The following is a 20,869-nucleotide window of genomic DNA, read 5'->3' on the forward strand; positions in this document are numbered from 1 at the left end:
TGAGTATGTCCGATTTGAACAACTTTGTGTCAAATTACTCTCAAGGCAGATTAATCGAACTTTAAGAACAAAATTCAGAATTTCACTCTGCCTGTCTCCTTCAGAAGTAACTTTCGATCGATCATTTATTTTATTCCTGACAGTACTGAACTGATTTTTGTTACCTCTTAGAACAACAAACTTATTGCATGAAATACACATTTTTTTAAAAAAAGATTTTTAAAAAAATCTGATTTTTATTTCCAAATGATGCAAGGAAGGCGACACCTATCTATATATTACAACCAAGGGACAGAACAACATGTCTGTTATACGCAGGTGTCCTTTATATGGAAGTATCTCCGAGACTGCCATTATGCTTACATTAACTGAAATACAAGTTTTTCTTCTTTTAAATGATATACTAAATGTCAAATACAGATTCATCTGGTACAGAAGTTATTATTAGCTTGCTAATTTAAGGTCCGAAAATGTATCTTTAGCAGAGATGTCCAAGGTAAAAACCGATTGCAGTTATCCTTTTGCGACTAGGTACATCTTCAATTACATGAAGAATAACTGTTATTTTGGTGACGAAAATAAGTGTTCTTCGTCCACCTTGGACAGGTGTCCCTTATTTAAATAACAATTACACCGGCACCTCATCGTGGATTCTGAAAGTGTCCGTTTTCGACATGGATGTTTTATTATAGCTTTTTTTGGTTGACATTGTCATCCAGTGAAAAGAAGTCGCCATTTTGAAAAGTTCTTATTCCAGAGTCTCGTCTCATTTTAGTTAGAATTCAATATCTTTGGCGAAAAGATGTATTTCATACATTTATTGAAGTCCTAAATATCTTGTTAGTATATGATTTGACTACGATAAAAAAATTATTATTATCTGTGGAAAAGCCTATCGTTTTGTCACGAAATTGTGAATAGTACCCGGATTGTATAGTTTAAGCCTTAGCTGTTTCAAAATACTGAGTTCCGTTAATCCACTGCTGAAACTACAAAGTGCCGGAGGTGAGAAAGCCTATTACCTCGAGTTTTTTGTCAGTGGATTTTACCAGCGTACGTATAGCCCAAATTCTCTGTATCGTCACAATATAAATGGGTTTTGTCAGGAATTTTGTCTTTTTTGTTGTCCGTTCTATGTAGAATTGTTTGTATATTGGCCGTTTCATAATTTAGACTAATTTTTGAGAGTCAGATATATGTTTGATAAAGTTGTTAAACAGAATATAATTTGTTTCAAGCTGGCAATCTTTATAGATGATAATACAAGTTGGATTTAATTAAATGATGCATGCATTAGATGAAGAGTTATTTCGAATTCTTATAATCCAATACAGTTATTCTGATCTTTGTATAGTTGTTAATTTTTTAAATAATTTCATGCGTAACGAAGTAGATTCAACTACGCGCATATGTAATGTATATGATTATATTCGTACTTGACCATAGCTCATGTACTACACGGCTCATTCATTGTATTTTTATCTGTTCACGGATAGTCATCAAACTCTTGGGATTTGTGTAACACCGATATTGCAGTCGATGGTGGCACTAACTCGAAGGACGGAATTAGTTTCCTCAGCGTGAGGATCAAAGGTTCTTGATCAGCTCGTTTGCGGGATAAGGAGACTCTCGATGGATTCTTCGGCAGGATGGGAGGAGCGGATCACCTTGGACAGGAGTTGTTTAATCGGAAGCTTCTTGTAATTGCCAACTGGACGGCACGAGATAAATATCATCATACATTCCATTTTGGAATCATATAATTCAATGTCGCTAGACTTTTGAAAATCTAATTCAACGTCGCCTATATGTATGAAAAATCAATAATATGCGTGTTAATGAGTCATATTTTGCTTATATATTTCGTACATTGATTATATCATGTCGATAGATCTGTATGTCAACCATATATTTTTAGAACTTCATATATTAATCCTATTTTATAATAGTTCCTTACGTTGATAATCTGTTGATATACGGGATGATTTTATTGTGTGGAAATTTGATACTTTGATCGGTTCCATTTCAGAATGATATAATTTTCTTATATCCATTGTTGAACGTCGTTTGCATCAATTTGCCTCATCCATTATTGAACTGTATGCGCATATCCAGTAAAAGCGGATATCTGGAACACATTAAGTGTCATGAGTCCATACTAGACAACATTCTTTACATACAAAATAACTGTCGAGTTCTTTATATGCAAAGCACAATCATATAAGCATTTTCATCGAGAATTCCGGTAATTATCTTTAATGTGGTATTTATGTAAGTTTTGCCACATTAATCACGTGCTGGGAGTATTTACAGCAGATTTCAACATACTAGCCAGGTGGTCACAGTATTAACGTTTGGTTTCAGCATACTAATCAAGTGCTGACAGTATTTACAGTAGGTTTCGCCATCACGCGATGGCAGCATTTACAGTAGGTGTCACTATACTAATCACATGATGGCAGCATTTACAGTAAGTTTCGCTCTACTAATAACGTGGTGGCAGCATTTATAGTAGGTTTTACTATACTAATCACGTGGTGGCCGTTTTTACAGTAGGTTTCGCCATACTAATCACGTAGTGGCAGCATTTACAGTAGGTTTCGCCATACTAATCACGTTGTGGCAGTATTTCCGGTAGGTTTCGCCATACTAATCACGTGCCGGCAGTATTTACGTTAGGTTTTACTATACTAATCACGTGGTGGCAGTATTTACAGTAGGTTTCGCCATACTAATCACGTAGTGGCAGCATTTACAGTAAGTTTCGCTCTACTAATTACGTGGTGGCTGCATTTACAGTAGGTTTTACTATACTAATCACGTGGCGGCAGTATTTACGGTAGGTTTCGCCACACTAATCACGTGGTGGCAGCATTTACAGTAGGTTTCGCTATACTAATCACGTGGTGGCAGCATTTACAGTAGGTTTTACTATACTAATCACGTGGTGGCAGCATTTGCAGTAGGTTTCGCCAAACTAGTCACGTGGTGGCAGCATTTACAGTAGGTTTCGCTATACTAATCACGTGGTGGCAGCATTTACAGTAGGTTTTACTATACTAATCACGTGGTGGCAGCATTTGCAGTAGGTTTCGCTATACTAATTACGTGGTGGCAGCATTTACAGTAGCTTTCGCTGTACTAGTCACATGGTGGCAGTATTTACGGTAGCTCTTGCTATACTAATCACGTGGTGGCAGCATTTACAGTAGGTTTCGCTATACTAATCACGTGGTGGCGTATTTACGGTAGGTTTCGCTATACTAATTACGTGGTGGCAGCATTTACAGTAGCTTTTGCTATACTAATCACGTGGTGGCAGCATTTACAATATGTTTTGCTATACTGATCACGTGCTACCATTATTTACATTAGGTTTCGCCACGCTAATCACGTAGTGGCAGCATTTGCAATAGGTTTCGCCATACTAATCACGTGGTGGCAGCATTTACAATAGGTTTCGCCATACTAATCACGTGGTGGCAGCATTTGCAATAGGTTTCGCCATACTAATCACGTAGTGGCAGCATTTGCAATAGGTTTCGCCACGCTAATCACGTAGTGGCAGCATTTGCAATAGGTTTCGCCATACTAATCACGTGGTGGCAGCATTTGCAGTTGGTTTCGCCATGCTAATCACGTAGTGGCAGCATTTGCAATAGGTTTCGCCATACTAATCACGTGGTGGCAGCATTTGCAGTTGGTTTCGCCATGCTAATCACGTAGTGGCAGCATTTGCAATAGGTTTCGCCACGTAGTGGCAGCATTTACAATAGGTTTCGCCAGAACATGACCCTTATGTGGTCGCTGTCAGATCTTCATGTATAGCAGTGGAGATCTGATTTCAATACGTTTGCAGTATTTACGGTAGGTTTAAGCAAGTGGTCACTGTATTTACGGTAGGTATTCATCAGGTTATTAACGGTAGTTCATAAACATATCTGATAACAAGTGCACTTATACACTAGTCTTGTACTGTAATGAAATCCATGTGTTTTGTGTAAACTGCAAGGAACAACTAACTGCTTTATGTCAAGTAAATTGTTTGAAACGGTGATAAGTTGCACCAACTTATCCTTAAAATAAACAAAGTGATGTGTTTGATTACAGATGTTGAGTGAATTGTTGGGGTCTTGATAATGTTGAAGGGTACTGACACCTGCATTGTTCACGTATTAATTTGCATTATATCACGTAGTAAATATTAACAAGGTTTTCCGTGCTGAAAAACACTATCTTATTTTCAGTTTTAAAATTTAATTCAACCTGCACAATCTCATACACAATTGTTATACGAGACCCAGAATATTTGCGAAAAGTATATTTATAGACTTTGCATTGTTTTGTAAATGAAGTCTCTAAGTAGCAGATATAACAGTTTCTGAGCAATTACTTAATTCAGTATTCTTTCTTCTTTCTTTCTTTCTTCCTTTCTTTCTTTTTTTCTTTCTTTCTTTCTTTCTTTTCTTTCTTTCTTTCTTTCTTTCTTTTTTTCTTTCTACCGTTACTATTTTCATTCTTGCTACCGGTTCTTTCTTTCTATCTATCAGTTCTTTCTTACTTTTCTTTTGTCGTTTTCCTTCCTTCACTCTTCTTTGTGTAACGTAAAATTTATGTACAATACACGTATTTTTGTCAAAAGCCGATTGATCTATTACTCGTTATTTTCATTGACGTAAAACTGCTATTTTTCATGTTATGTGTTCCTTTTCTTCCTTTTCTTTTCGTTTAATGACTGTTTCATTCAAGTCAAATTTCCTCAATAGGCAAGGATACTTGCATGAATTCATACATACGACTAGAAGGACAAACTTTTCTTTCTATTTTGTAATTATAAAAGTAGAACATGCCTTAAACGTTTCCCATATATATATATATATATATATATATATATATATATATATATATATATATATATATATATATATATATATATATATATATATATATATATATATATATATATATATATATATATATATTACGAGGCCAGCTTCTCTACTTGGATGAACAACACTTTGTCATGTTTGTTTCCTGCGTATTTTTCATTGACCAACGATATCCTGTAGGTGTAGTGGATTCGAACAGATTATTATTAGCTATCTATATATCTCGAAATTAACGGCATCTATCACACAGCTTTCATGCATCAGCGCCCTTATCCTCTCGGCAATGCACTCGTCACCAATTAATGGTGGAACAAGGTCGATAGTGACGACTGGAAGTGCACGAGAACTCACTATCTAGTCATGCGAAATTTAGTACGCAGCAAAAAGCACAAATGCACATGATTTCAGTTTTAGAAATACGAGGTATGTGCAGGAAAGTATATTTTTCAATTGATACGTGAATAACAAACACGGAGAACTGCACTCATCCCTGAATTCCACATTAAATGTTTGCGACATGACAACTTGAAATAAAAGAGTTATATATAAAATACAACTAATATAATCAAACAGGTTAGAGAGTTGTAACTCGTTATGTGCAGGAATCGGACCTGTGCCGAGTGTAACGGAAAAATGTACCGTCACAAGTACAATATAGTTAAATTTTATTTTGAATCTGTTAAGTATTATTAAAATGTTACCATTATGTTTTCCTCTATATCGTAATAATTAGATTTATGAAAGTGTGTTAAATGTTTGGTCTTGTACACCTAACGTAATGATTGCACAAAACCTTATGATCTGATTAAGTCTGATTATTCCCTGATCTGTTAATCCATAGCCATCTTGCAGAGAGAAAAATAAATGCATCCAATTTTGTTTTGTGGTTTGTATTTTTTTGCGCGCGTGTGTGGGGGTGGGGGGTGGAAGGAGAGGTCATCTATAGATGCATTACATTTGCTTCGTTACTTTTTACACCGTGTTGCTCTTCAGTGTAGTCAGACATTTGATCCCTTGGTATTTCCATTACCTTATTGAACACACATTTTTTTACCCGTCAGGTATCTCCAGTCATGTATATTGGAATTCAAAATTGTTGCAGATCAAATTAAACTTCTTTATATCGATGCTATTGTTATTTAATCTGAACGCATTGCAGTCCAATATAGGTGTTTTGCAGTCAGAAATCAGCTTATCATCTGAAAATACACTGCAATTTGTATTATGATTTGATTAATTCTAGTACAGTTTTGTTTATTAACTGAAAGTAGGAAACCTCGCAACCAAACTTTTACAATCCCCAATGCCAAGTTAAACTGATTCTGACAGAATCTTATATCCCAGTGTGATCTGTATATTTTTTACAGAGTCATTATTGTAAAGTTGTAAATCCTTGTTATAAAAATGTCAAGGGCTCATTGCATAAATTTTTTATTTTGTTGAATCTTTTAAATCATCCGGATTCACTATAGCATTAAACAGTTCCAGGGCAAGTGTAAGGTCGTGTACAAGACTTTTATATGAAGTCCATCTCAAGAAATGAGGTCTCCAGAAGGGAGAAATATTAGCAGTATAGTCTTTAGCACTGTAGTCTTCAAACGTTTCTCTTTGGATTACATAAGCAGTATTGTTTCTGCGCATTGAAGAAAAGTTTAGTTAAGATACAAAATTATCTTTGATAACTGGCTATATTCAAGAATTTTGTATAAACCTTGCTCACTTTATGCAAATATATTGACCATTTATTTACAGTTTTTACAGAAACAAATGCAAATCTGTAATTTTTCCCTTATTTTATTTTACACGTTCTCTGTTGTAATGCCTCGTTTGTTTAAGTCTTTACATCTTTCGTATAGTGTATTTCATTTTTCCTCCCATTTCTTCTGATGTTTTCTTTGTTACATTTGTAAATATAGTCGTTCCAAATTTATCTGCTGTCAAGAAATATAAAATAGTAATCCATACAGCTGATGAAGTTTCATCATCGCATGCTTTATTTGGAGTCATGTCTATTAAACTATGGTAAATGCTTCTGTCATCTTCATTTTTCGTTTTTACATTTTCAGTCCAAGCTTTTAATGACACAATAACTAGTATTGTCAAGATGATTCGAGTCATTCTTGTTCTTTTCCTATGCTTGCATGTAAAAAAATGTCCACGTGACAGACTCTTGTAAGGAAATCTGTCTGGCTTGCTTGTTTAATTTGTACGTGAACTGTTCAATAACCCATTCTTTCTTCGGTTCAGCGTAACAATCTTTCTGTCGCGTTTAATTATTCTCACGTTTGACTGATATTTGTGTACACAACTGGACTTTTAAAATGGTAGTAAATATCCCTTACATACTGTTACTTTTATTGATTTGTAAAGCGCACATTTAGTGAGGCTACGCCGGTGGCTATATACACCCCCCCCCCCCAACCGCCTCCCCCCGAAAAATCAGAGAATACTTTAGGCTTGGCTGTAAAAGGACATCAACGAAACGATTTTATTTTTAGTAATTGACAATGTTTTTTCGTGTATCTTAAACACGTGAATGATTTCAAATTTTTATGTCAAATTTATCCTTTTCTGTTGTTGAATACAAAATAGTTGCTTCATATGAAAACTCATTCTTGTTCGAAGTCTAATGTTGAAGTCTTCAGAAATTGACTTTGTCAAATTTGATAGAACTTCAAAATATACTCGACATCAACAATTTAAAATGTGTTTTCTCTTAAATCTGATTCTGTAACAGAGCTAGTTTTGGCCACATCTCATCCCATCCAGATTCTATGAAAACTGTTGAATTAAATACACTGTGGCTGTTTGTGTGCTGTGCTGGTTATGTCACGGTGCTAGAATTGGTTGTAACACTGATCTGACTCTTCAGAAACATTTAGTGCTGTTTGGGGAGTTAATAATTTATGTATCTGGATTTCAATGGCGAAGAACGAGAACAAAATTACAAAGGTCTTTGTGGTCAACACACACACACACACACACACACACTATATATATATATATATATATATATATATATATATATATATATATATATACGACAAAGTCGGTTTATTTTCAACAACGAAACGATTTTTTTTAAATTTTTAATTTTTTAAAACATATTTCATGTTCGAACGTTTTGCAAAATAAAACATACATGAATATTTTCAGAACTTTCAGAATTAGATGGTTTTATATGATTGACATAAATAGAGTAGAGGTTATATGAAATTACTAATGATTTTGAAATGTAAGGAAAAATATTCATACATGTGTTTGCTTTACAAAAGTGTGTATTGTGTAGTCATGTTAATTTGCTAAGCACCTTAACGCAAGCAGCAGAGAGGGCGATCAGACCACTTAAGGGAGTGGTCACCCTTGTGTTTGGACCAAAAAAAATAGTGACCCTTCATAGAGGTCAATACCACGTCTACGATTATTGTTTGTCCCAAACAGAATTGTAGACGCCCCCTCTCTGCTGCTATTCATGTTGTAAAATAAATTTTAAGTTTGATGAATATGTTTCTTTTCATCTGAATCATGGGAATCTTCGGAATCTTCGGAATCATGGGAATCTTCGGAATCTTCGGAATTTGTTCTATGTTTCAAGTAATATTCAAGTTCTGATGGTGGTTTTTCTATTTTTGGATTTATGTTCTTTCTGTGTTTATAATATATCATCAAACTTCTGTATCGATCTCCACCGCAATTTTTGCAAATCTGATATAATCCTCTAACGCCGTTGTTACATCCAACACAACTTTGTGGACCAGCATGAGGATTTTTCTTTATAAGATAATTATGTTTCTTGCAATATTCTCCACGACATTTTTTATCACATTTGTTAGTGGTTCCTTGACGCAGCCACGCACAGTTGTTCATTATATGAATGATATCTTTTTAATTAAATTTACACCTCTTCTGCTGATATTAATTAAAAGATTGTTATATTAAAAATAATGGTACATTCGGAATCTCATACTGCAAGAATAGCACGAGAACGATTAGAAGCAATTAAAAAATTTCTTCCTGTCAGAGACTCATTCAGAAAAAATCTGCAAGCGCAGCAAGAAGCACAAGTTGAGTATGAAGAGGACACTAAAAAACTGTTTAAGCCCGTCACTGCAGCTACTAAGAAAGTTACAACTGTTATCAAAGAGGATCTTCTTCCGGTATCAAGACAAACTGCAGCGCAGACTGAGGAGATAGCAAGAACAACTAGACAGACAGGGGAGATTTTACGAAATCTTCCACCTGGCATAGCTATGGAAATAGCTGCGGCTCAGCCTCCACCTGTTGGTGAGGAAATACTTGAAGAAATTGGAAAACTTCGTGCTGAGATAGGTGATATGAAAGATCGTGAATTAATAAAATCAGAAGAGGAGAAAGATGATGAAAGAAAAATAATTACGCTGAATAATAAATTTACTAGTGCGGGTATCAGATTCATAAAAGAAATTGGGAATATTGATACGTTATCAAAACTTGCAGTAGAAAGTTTTGATAAAAAAGAAAAATTTTTAAGACCTGAATATAGTCCCGCTCGTATTAGTAATCCTGAAATCTGGTATAAATGGATATATCGTATATATTACGATAAAGATAGAGTTTACTCCAATGATGAGGTATATAATGATTATCGCAGAAAAATAAACATGTATCTTGCACAAAAAGAACCAAAAATGTCACAATCTCTCAGAACAATAAGTGAGGAAGAAGAAGAAGTATCACCCTCAAGACTATTTAAGAAAACAACAGAAAAAAATCACCCTTAAGACTATTTAAGAAATCAGAAGAAGAAGGAGCAACGGGAAGTGGTCTGGGAAATAATTTTGTTTGTCCTGATAATATCATCAATGACGTGTCACGGTTAGAAGTTCTCATAGGAGGAAAACGAGCTGGAAATAATTCACCAGAAATAACTAATGAAGCAGCTGATATTTGTCGGCGATTATTTCAAGGTGGTATCATGGATATCGGCGTTTACCGAGAACTTATCGATGAACTTGCTGATGACTAGTTGTTAGATAAATGGTAAATAAAAATAAGATGATCATACATAATAATCATCGCAAATCTGTACAGGTCAGAGCGGTAAACTCACGATTACCAATCCATAGGGTTATTTACGGAGATGGACTTGGTGATGTTATTCAGGGTCTATTTAGAAGGATGGCTCCAAAAGCAATACCGATTGCAAAACAATTAGGTATGAAGGCTATTGAGGCTGTTCGTGATAAAGCTCCTGGTGCAACTGTCAATGTTGCTGGTAAGGCGTTCTCGGCGATCAAAGAAAGACTAGCACGATTACTGCCACGAAAACAACAACCACCAGTAAAATTACCAAGTACTGAGGTGATGCCTGCAGATGTCAGTAAAATAATAAATCAAGCTGCAAATCAAAAACTAGCGGAATTATCTGAAGAAGCGGAAAAAATATAACAGCAAATTTAATAGCAGGAAGCGGTCTTCGTCGACGATGATTATCATTTGGAAAAATGATAATTACAATAAAATGTTTAAACGCATATCCGACCCAGCATTTGACATGGATACACCGGTCCATAAAGATGAATCGGTACGTGATTATCAATTTTATTCCTATGACGCAAAACAACCAGATCAGCGGGTGAGAATCGAATTACAGGTTCATGATACAAGTAGATATTTCTTGCCCACTGAAGCGTTTATTGAAGTAGATGATGAACTTGTAAAGGAGGATAATACGGCATATGGTGACAATTTGCGTGTTGGTTTTGTCAACAACGGAATTATGGCACTGTTTGATAGCGCCACATACATGATTGATGGAAAAAATATTGAATCAGTTCAGAAGGATGTTGATGTTGCTACAACAATAATTGGTCTAGCGAGATATTCTGACGACTTTACAAGATCAGCCGGTCCAACAATGATGTTTGCCAAGGATACCACCGACAACGCCAACCATAATCAGTATATCAAGTTACTCACACCACGGGATACTTCTGTTGCTAATCAGGCAGAAGCTGCCAACCCCGATCGTGAAACTAGACCAGCAGGTGAATTTGAAATCATAAAAGATATTGCCCCGACTTTCAACCTAGGATTTGCAACACGCCGAGCAGCGTTGACGGAAGATAGAAGAACTTTTTCATGTGCAATTCCATTATCTCACATCTTTGGATTTTGCAGAAATGTTAGAAAGGTAATCTTTGGAGCTAAACACACAATTGCACTCGTAAGAAAGGGTAATGATAATGATTCAATCTGGCGAGGTGCTGGTGTTGCTGATGCTGGTAAAGTAAATATAACAAAACTTTCATTGTGGATGCCAGTAATAACACCATCAATTACTCAAGAACAAAAATTACTATCTTTTATGGATCAAGGCGGTAAATCATTGATATCATGGTTAACAGTAACCACAGATGCTGTTCAAAGCAATGTTAATGGTTTATTTGCATGGCATATAGCATCACAACAGGGTGTTTCTGCGCCGCGACATATTTTTATTGCGCTGCAAAATAATGACCGGATAAATAATCAAGGACGTTCACATATGATATTTGATAACTTTGGAGTTAATGAAGTTTCCTTGCGGATAAATGGACATCAAGAACCGGCTGAGGATATATTGTTAAATTTTAATCAAAATCATGTAGCGCGTGCATATCATCGTTTGATGTCATTTATGGGATGTGATCAAAATGTAGATACTGGTTTGCAAATATCACAACTAGATTTTAAAGGTCCATATCCGATTTATTATTTTTCGCTTGAGCATCTTGATTTATCCAAGCAATCTGTCGTTGATATACACTTTCGAGCTCATGTTACTAACCCGCCAGGTGGTGGTGGCTTCTACATAGCAATCGCGGTCATACTTAGCGATAAAGCCATGTTACTTGAAGGGGGTAGTGGTCGAATGAGAGTCGTTGATGCACCAGTGGAAAATCTTTAATTATTCAGAAAAAATATTATTTATATAAAAAATGTCGTATAGTCATGTTAATGTTACTCTGACTCCCGGTCAGGTCAAAAAGCTTCAATCAAAAACCGGCAACAGATGCGGAACTAAAATATCACTAAAACGAGATCAGATTAGTGGTGGTCCAAATAAATTATCGTTGACAAATAATCAGATTAAACATTTCAATAAAGCCCTGGAATCAAAAACTGGAGTTCAATTTCATTTTTCCCCGAGCGGCATCAAAGACATGGTTAAAATAGGTGGTATATTTCCACTTCTCGCAGCGCTACCAGCGATAATAGCTGCTGCTGCTCCAGCCGTAGCAAAAGCAGCCGCGTTAGGTGCTGTTGGAACAGCTGCTGAAATGGCTCTAAAGAAAGCAGTAGGAAAGGGGTACAAAAAAAGGGACGCGGTCTAAGATTACCGGGATCTCGTTGGGGGAGAGGTCTAAGGCTTCCAGGATCACTTCGTTAGACGTTCCAGCATCAAATTTTTATTTACTTGATGCTGCTAAAAAATTAAAAATAAAAGCTTTTAGAGGTGTTTTTATGCGAGATCAATTACCGAAACAACCAAACAAACTCGAAACAGGTATTATTAATCTAGACTCGAATTCAGGACCCGGTACTCATTGGGTATCATACGCGGTTGATCCACGTGGAATCGTTTATTTTGATTCGTACGGGTTAGCTCCACCCGTTGAATTTATCAAGTATGTTGCACCACTTCACGCAAGAACCAGAGTTTGGTATTCAACGTTACACACACAAACAATGACAGATCCGCCAACATGCGGCCGTGAAGTAATTAATGTACTCGACGCTATATCAAAATCATCCAAACCACCACATAATGTTGTGCATGATTATACAAGTAACCGATTCGTTGCGCGTAAAGCGTTTTAAACAACAGGTCTTATTATAATGGTTGACATTTACGGAAGATCTTCTACCAGTAAGAAAATAAAATCCGACGTTGATCTGTCGAAGTATGCGACTAAAGATGACCTCGCTGATGTCATGAACCTGGCTGGAGTTGACCCAGATGAGGTTGTTATTTTTCAAGATCGATATGGTAAACTAAAAACCAGCAATATCAAATGGAATGATATAGTTCGACGAGTACTTGGTGCAGTTACGGATTATATTCCCGTGTTTACTGACGGTGGTAGAATCAGAGATTCAAGTATATCGTTTACAACAATTAGAAATGAAATTGCAAAAAGCGTTGCTAATTGTATGAAAAGCACCGGCGACACAATGACGGGTGAACTCAGCACGAACGGAAATAAAATAGTAGTTTTAAGAGATCCAACATCTGACGAAGACGCAGCAACAAAAAAATACGTCGACAACGTGGATGGAAAACTATCCACACTGCGGGCCGAGTATGATGTTCACGTGGGCACTTGTGCAAGATTTCGCAGAAATTTTCAAAAAACCGACGAATCCATAAATAAATTCTTTGGCACTCCGCAAACCATTGATATAAAACTCGTTGATATCAAAAGTAACGTAGACACGATCAAACAAACACAGCAAAACATCGTAGCGGGAATTCCTGAGATCGTCAACAAAACCAATTTGATTAAAATTTCAGCTGGAATAACTCCCGGGCATATCACAAACATCGTATACACGGTATCATCGGGTTTTGCAACATGGTCCAAACAAAATAATACTATCAAATATACCGCAACAGTCACTGGCGTGTACAGGCTGTCTGTGTTTAGTGCTGCAAAATTTGAAATATTTACAACGTTTCCATGGCGTCATTCCACCGACAGGTTTTCCGGGGTTGTATCTGTTATATTAAATAGCGGAAACGAGGAAATATTTATTCTGGAAGCAGCTGATGAGAAATTAACCGCAACATCTTACTGGTGGTGTTTGGAATTTGTAGCTGAAACACCTCAATTGGTTACTGCATAAAAATATATATGGACGGTGCACAATACAGGTACAATCAAGCGCGTGAATGGCAGGCGGCGCTAAAAGATCAAGTCGATCAATATACAGTAAAAGTAAAAAAATATCGACGACGATTAGTTATCGTTGATGTGATGGTTTATTCAGTATCCGCTGTTGTTGCTGGGACCGGTGTCATATTATCAGCGGTGACAATGATGGCACCAGCAGCTGTAACTATTTGTATTTCAGCAGAAACAACTATTGCAGGTGTGCTTAATATCATCGCAAAAAAAATATGTACTTGCACGAACGAAAAATTATCCGATTACAAAATAAAATTACACACAGCGACGGTAGCATACTCGAAATTATCCTCGTTGTTATCAGCGAGTCTTAGTGATGGAATTATATCTGATTTCGAGTTTTCAATGATGACTAAAATATACGAAGAGGGTATCGGTATTAAAGATACAAGTATTAATAATGACAGAATTACTCCAGCAGATCGTGACCAACACAACTCCGCCAAAGATAACGATGATCTCGGTAAGTTCGTCTAATCCTGAATTTAGTGTTAATTTTCCTACTGCAATTCCAGTAAAAGAAATAGCACTAGCGCAATTACGGGTATATTACAGCTGGCCAAATATCAGATCAAAATCATTTCATGGTACACCAGCAAATAATTCGCTTGTATTTGCTAGTAAAAATAAACCCGATGGAACACCTGACTGGGTTGTTGTTGCAATACCAACTGGCAGTTATGAGATCGAACAAATCAATGATGAATTTGCGCGTAGAATAAAATCAATAACGGGAAAAGAATCAAAAATATCAATTAATGTTCATGAACCGACCCTGTCCTCGACGGTTGAAATACATTCTCCCGATTATGCCGTTGATATTTATCAATCCACGATAAGATCCGTACTAGGTTGGCCGGATGTCCCCCCGGTGTATCATGGACCACTAGAACCGAAAAAATCTGATTATGTCACAGATATACAATCATATCATGAAATTAATCCATCATACAAACAACATCTACTTAATATAAAAAAGCAACGTTGTTGGGTTATAGTTTTTTATTTGTTGATAAAGACCGCATACGGTGGAGTTTTATTTATGAACAAAAACCTGGAGTAAGAACCGAATCTTATGTTATTCACCTGATTGAACTAAAAACATATTTTGAGATCATTAATCGAGAACATAAGATACAGCTAGAAAAACTACAACTAGCTCTTCAAGAGTATCAACTTAATTTGTCATCAGGCAAAGTTTTCCTGGATGAAATTATCAAACAACAAGAAATATTAAATCAGCTTGTATCCGACATGGAATATTTTCACCAGCGAGTAATTGATGCAACAATAAATTATACCGACGGCGACAATAAAGATAAAGAAAGATTTTTAACCGCATACAATTTAAACCAACCTGACCTGGTGAATTTTGAATTTCCAGGATATAACGTAGACAAACTAAAAAAATGTGTCAGTGATGTCATTGATGAGAACTTTCCTAAAATACATGATGCATGGAGAAAAATAGCACCACCTCCAACTGTTCTTAGATATGATAATGATCCACATGGCGGCGGAAGACACGTATCTCCGGAAATCGTTAATATAACATCGACAATCGTGGTCAATCTGGTTTGTGACGTAATCGATGGCAGCTATCAAATAGACCTCGGAAAACCAAATCAGGCTCAACAAGGATACATCCTATACACATTTACACCACAAGTTTCCCCTGGAAGTTTAATCGTGCAAGAACCAACTAATCCTGTGTATCTACGGTGTCACAATAATATGTTAACACGAATAAATTTTAAACTCACAGACCACATTAATCGCTTAATTTGACATACGTGGAGAAGAACTTGTGATAAATCTGTATGTAAAATCTTAATTATTATGTAATGGAGTGTTTTTATACACGAGGATTTCAAACTCAAATTCGATCAACTTAAAAAAAAAATTTTTATTACTGATACAAATTAATCGGCCTTGCAAAAAAATATGTTTTTATTTTTTTTTTCTGAAAATTTGATCATTTTACACTACACGTTGACAGGGACCCCAGTTACCAAAACTTTCATTTTCATTATTACTTTGGATCTTTTCACGATCTGACATAATTTTTCTTAATTGTCTTATACGAGTACTAATCGTTTTCTTTGCCTCGTACTCTTGGGATAACAGCGATTTAATTCTTTCTACGGCGGCAGAGAGAGGAACGAATTCCTTCACCTGATTATCTTCTACGGTAGCTAGCGACTGAAACATTGCCGCTTGAATCCGTTTCATGAGCTTGTATTGAGATGATAGTGTGTGTGTTCCCTGGTTTTTACGTTCTTGTAAAATCTCAAAATCAGAAACTATTTTTTCAGGATTTAGTTCATCGGATACATTAATTCCATCTTTTTTCAATTTTTTAATAGCAATAATTACATCATTGATATTTTCATGGCTCATTATGTAATATATAAATCTTTAAAATAAAAAAAAATTATCCCTATAGAACCCCTATCGAGTCTTTAGCGAGTTCGTCGGGATGTTTCAAGGACAGCACAACATATACAATGAATGAAGAGCCCCTATCGAGTGTATTAGCGAGCTCAGATTATGAATGAAGAGCCCCTATCGAGTGTATTAGCGAGCTCAGATTATGCATTGGACGGCACAAACATATAACTTAACTAAGGAAATGTATATATACAATGAATATATGCAAGGACAGTACAAACATATACGCTCAGCAAAATCCCACCCACAATAATTAATCCAGTGGGTGATACGAAAATATGTATCAACCACCAGTCAATATTGTGGTTGAATTTTGCTGAGCAGGGGGTTTTGCGGTTCCCCCATTATTATAAAAATCGCAATTATGCGTACCACCGACAAATTGTCAGCGATGGGGATTCGATCCTGGACCACAGTCCAATACCATACTGATTGAGCTATCGAACCTTGTTACGAACATATGTTTCGGAAGTTAATATATAGCTAAGGAACCAATATTTATACTAAAACAGCGGTTTCTGAATAATAACTACTTCTGCATTAAAATAACGGTTTCTGTATTATAAAAACAGTTTCTGAATATAAAACAGCGTTTTTCCTAAGCAGACTGCAAATACAACCTGCGAATCAATAATAACAGCGGTCCTAAGCGGCATGAACACACCTGCAGATCGATTTATACCATAACAACGGTTTCTGTTCTGTACCTATATTACAGCTTCCTTGCGGATCAATAACATTATCCTGATTTCTCGTAATGTTGTATGATGGGAAATATTTAAAAACCATAAATATACTTCTACGAGTAATTAATTACGTCGTAATTAGTTAAACTGACTAATTACGATCATAAAAAATCAAAAATCTACGAAGAAAACTATATATTAAAAAGTAATCTCCCTTTTATATAATCAAAAATTCAGTAGTATACGATCAGACAGTACTGGGTCCCAATGGTTTTGTCTCGTTAACAATACTGAAAGGTAATTTTCTGTTTATATTTTTTCGAGAAATCGGTTTTATATATATTTTTTGCCACTTTTTGTACTGAATGCGGGTGAATATCAAAATATTTAGCAGCAGAAGATATTGAACGAAATATAATTGCTTCGCCAGTGTCTGTGTTTGTGGAATTTACCGCCCTTCTAGAAACTGTCTTACATCTTCCAGTATTACCACGTATATTATTCTCACTCCGTGATATAGCTTGAAGGTTGTGCAGGGAATTGTTCTGAGGATCTCCGTCAATATGATCAATAACAAGACCGTCTTTGATCAAACCCTTGTGACACTCATACGTGAATCGATGACAATGATATCTTTTCTTCCCAACTGTAAATCTAAGATAGCCAGTATTAGAAACAGTACCAACCGGTCTCTTCAACTTACAGTGACTGATGACACCATTAATAGTTGATTCATAGTTTGTTATGACAGGATGTGGGACAAATTTATTTTGCTCCATTATAATAATATTATTTGTTTAAATCATTGTTTGTCTGAAGTCTTGATATATAATCCTCCACGGATTTTATAGCGTTTTCACCGTTGTTATTTTTTTTGTCATAATATCTTTTAAGTTCTCTGAACCGTTTTCCACCGCACTTTCCACATAATCCTGTTTTTTCTCGCACTCCAATACCACACCGCAGACATGGTATTGGTCCTAGACTTCCTCTTCGTATGCTTTGTGAGGGCATCCAACAAAATTCCTTTCTGCAGGATTTGTTGCATCGATTTACTGAGCCGATCATCAACCATTTGCATTGAGACATTGTATATATAATATTTTCTTTATTTAAATATTTGTTTTAATTATATGAATGAGTTTGAGAGATTATCCCAAACTAGGCCTGTTAAATATAAATTCAACCTCGACAGATTATCTCACTTGCCAGTGCGAGATTTGGTTGATCCAAAAAATAAAAGTCTGATCTCGAAAATTCACGACGCCAAGAAAGAATTTTACACGGATGGTGCATCTCATACATGGTCAACGTTCAAGATTATACGCAATACTGACAAAGTCAGTGTCAACTCTGTCACGGACGCCACAATGAACAACAAGCGAGCGGCAACTATCATTAACTACATCGCTGAATACGAGGGCAATCAAAAATATTTCTTCAGAATTACCCGTACCGTTGTGTTATAGACCATCAGATACACGAAAACAGAATATTAATGTTGATATTCCAGGACAGACTGAAAAACAGAATCTCGTATTAAATGATATTGTCGCCGTTGATATCAGTGTGGTCGAAGATGCATTACGCGCTGACAAATCTCCATGGGTGTTGGGATACGCTATGACGATCCACTCTTCTCAGGGATTAACTATTTCTGATACACGAGTCTGGATTGTAGACGATCGTATCGCGTGGTCAAATTTAGTTTATTTAGTGGTATCGAGGGTCAGAAAAATATCTCAATTACGTAGAATTATAATTCCTGAAATCGTTGATAAATTTAACATCATCGATGATGATATAATAAGAAAAAAATTAATCGGATACAAACAATCTGATAAAAAAAATAAACGAGACTTTGATCTTGATGTTGAATTTATTATTGAGTTAAAACAGCAGCAGAATAATCATTGCGCAAGTTGTAATTGTATAATGCTGTGGAGGTATTCGAGTAATGATTCAAGACAATGTACCGTAGATAGAAAAGATAATAGTCGCGGTCATACACGAGAAAATACCATGTTGACCTGTCTTGAGTGTAATCGACCTAGAGGCGCTAGTTAAGTGATCGCGGTGGTAGTTGTGTATCCGCGGTGATTATTTCTGGTTGTTCACGTACAAATCCACGTTGAGGAGCAGTCGAATCTAATCTGTAGATTGCAGGTCTACCTGAGGATCTTGTCACGGTGGATATTTTGTGTGTGGTAACACTCCAAAAAGGATCAGTCGCTCTCGCGCTACCACCTTCAAGTTCACCAGGCTCATATAAATATCTAACTGTAACATCACCCAATATTTTTTGTTTTTCAACATCTTTTCGTTGTGTTGGTATATTTTTTTTTTGTAATTGCATTAATGGGTTTCATGTTGGTTGTTCGTGTAATCTCATTATTTAATGCAGCTATCACGCTTGGTAATCTTGTAACCCACTCGCGAGATCTCGTATCCTGAATAAATTCCCTCGCGTATTGATATCCAAATAACCGCTCAGCAAGTGTTCGATTAAATCGCTCAACAATTGCTTGATCACGATGAATTGCAGTATGACCTCGTCGTATTTTGGTATTATGTTGTTTCATCAGCGATGATACTGGACCAAGAAATTCCTTACCAGGATCAACCTGTAGTAGCTGTGGCCATCGTAATGGTCCTCGTTGATAAATTCGTTCAAACGCATCGGCTACTTCAGATGATGTTTTCGCTGATAGCGTCTCTGCTTCTTTATATCTACTTGCAACATCAACTACGGTTAACGCGTATTTGTATGTTTTTCTACGCACAGTATCATGCGGTAAAAACAGAATATCAGCTTGATGAACTTCATTAGGAACACTGACATTGAAATACGCATATTGAATTCGTTTCGGTGGTGGTAGATAAATTTGCCATATTGCTTGTTTGGATAACCACGTTTTAGCAGTAGAATGTTTAACCGCTGCTGCATCAGCAAGTTTACCAATTGCTGCTTTGCCTCTCCAGTATCCTCTTGGTGAATAATAAATCGATTCCATTATTAATTACCAGCCCCAAGCGCTAATTTACCTTTCATCGAGGATCTTACTAACCAATTAGCTAATGATTCTCTAATATTTTTATTTTTTATAGAATTTAATGCATGAATTAATTTCACATCTGCAATATGTCTATCTTGTAGATTTTTACTTTTATAAGCTACATCATGAGCGTGACAAGCTTTATCAATAGCGTTTATTGGTTCCTCGCCTGGTTTTGGTTGATCTTGATTATCGAGCCTGATATCAAGTCTGGTACCAGGACCGCAATAATTATATCCTGGTAGATGTTTTTCTCCGCTGTATTTAGCCCATGGAGCACCTGGAAACTTTGACATCAAATGAGCAATATCACCACCGCGCTTATTAGGTAAAAACGAAAATTTCTTTCTACCGCATACAGAACATTTTCCACCATATGCTATTTTATTTTTTGTTGTAACCGTAGCTAAATCAGTAGTTGGAGTTTTAACTCTACAACGTAAGCAATATAAATTCATGACATAATATATATATATATATATATATATATATATATATATATATATATATATATATATATATATATATATATATATATATAGATAGATAGATATAATTGATTTCTCAGCAACAAGAAAACGAGAGCCAGTTAAACACCACCCTGCGTTACCAAATTCCATCAGAATGATTATCATAGGACCACCTGGATCGGGTAAGACGCAGTTATTACTTAATCTGATAATGAGATGGTTGAAATGGGATAAATTGTATTTAGTAGCACCATCCGCTGATGATCAACGATGTTATGATGTACTTAAAGATTTCAATGAAAACGCGCGATTACTGGATGAGGGTAATGATGTTATAGAGTTTATAACCGATATTAATGAAGCACCATCCGTAGATTCCATAGACGG

This window comes from Sinohyriopsis cumingii, chromosome 4, assembly GCF_028554795.1.
Source record: "Sinohyriopsis cumingii isolate HCF-2022 chromosome 4, ASM2855479v2, whole genome shotgun sequence".
NCBI lineage: Eukaryota > Metazoa > Mollusca > Bivalvia > Unionida > Unionidae > Sinohyriopsis > Sinohyriopsis cumingii.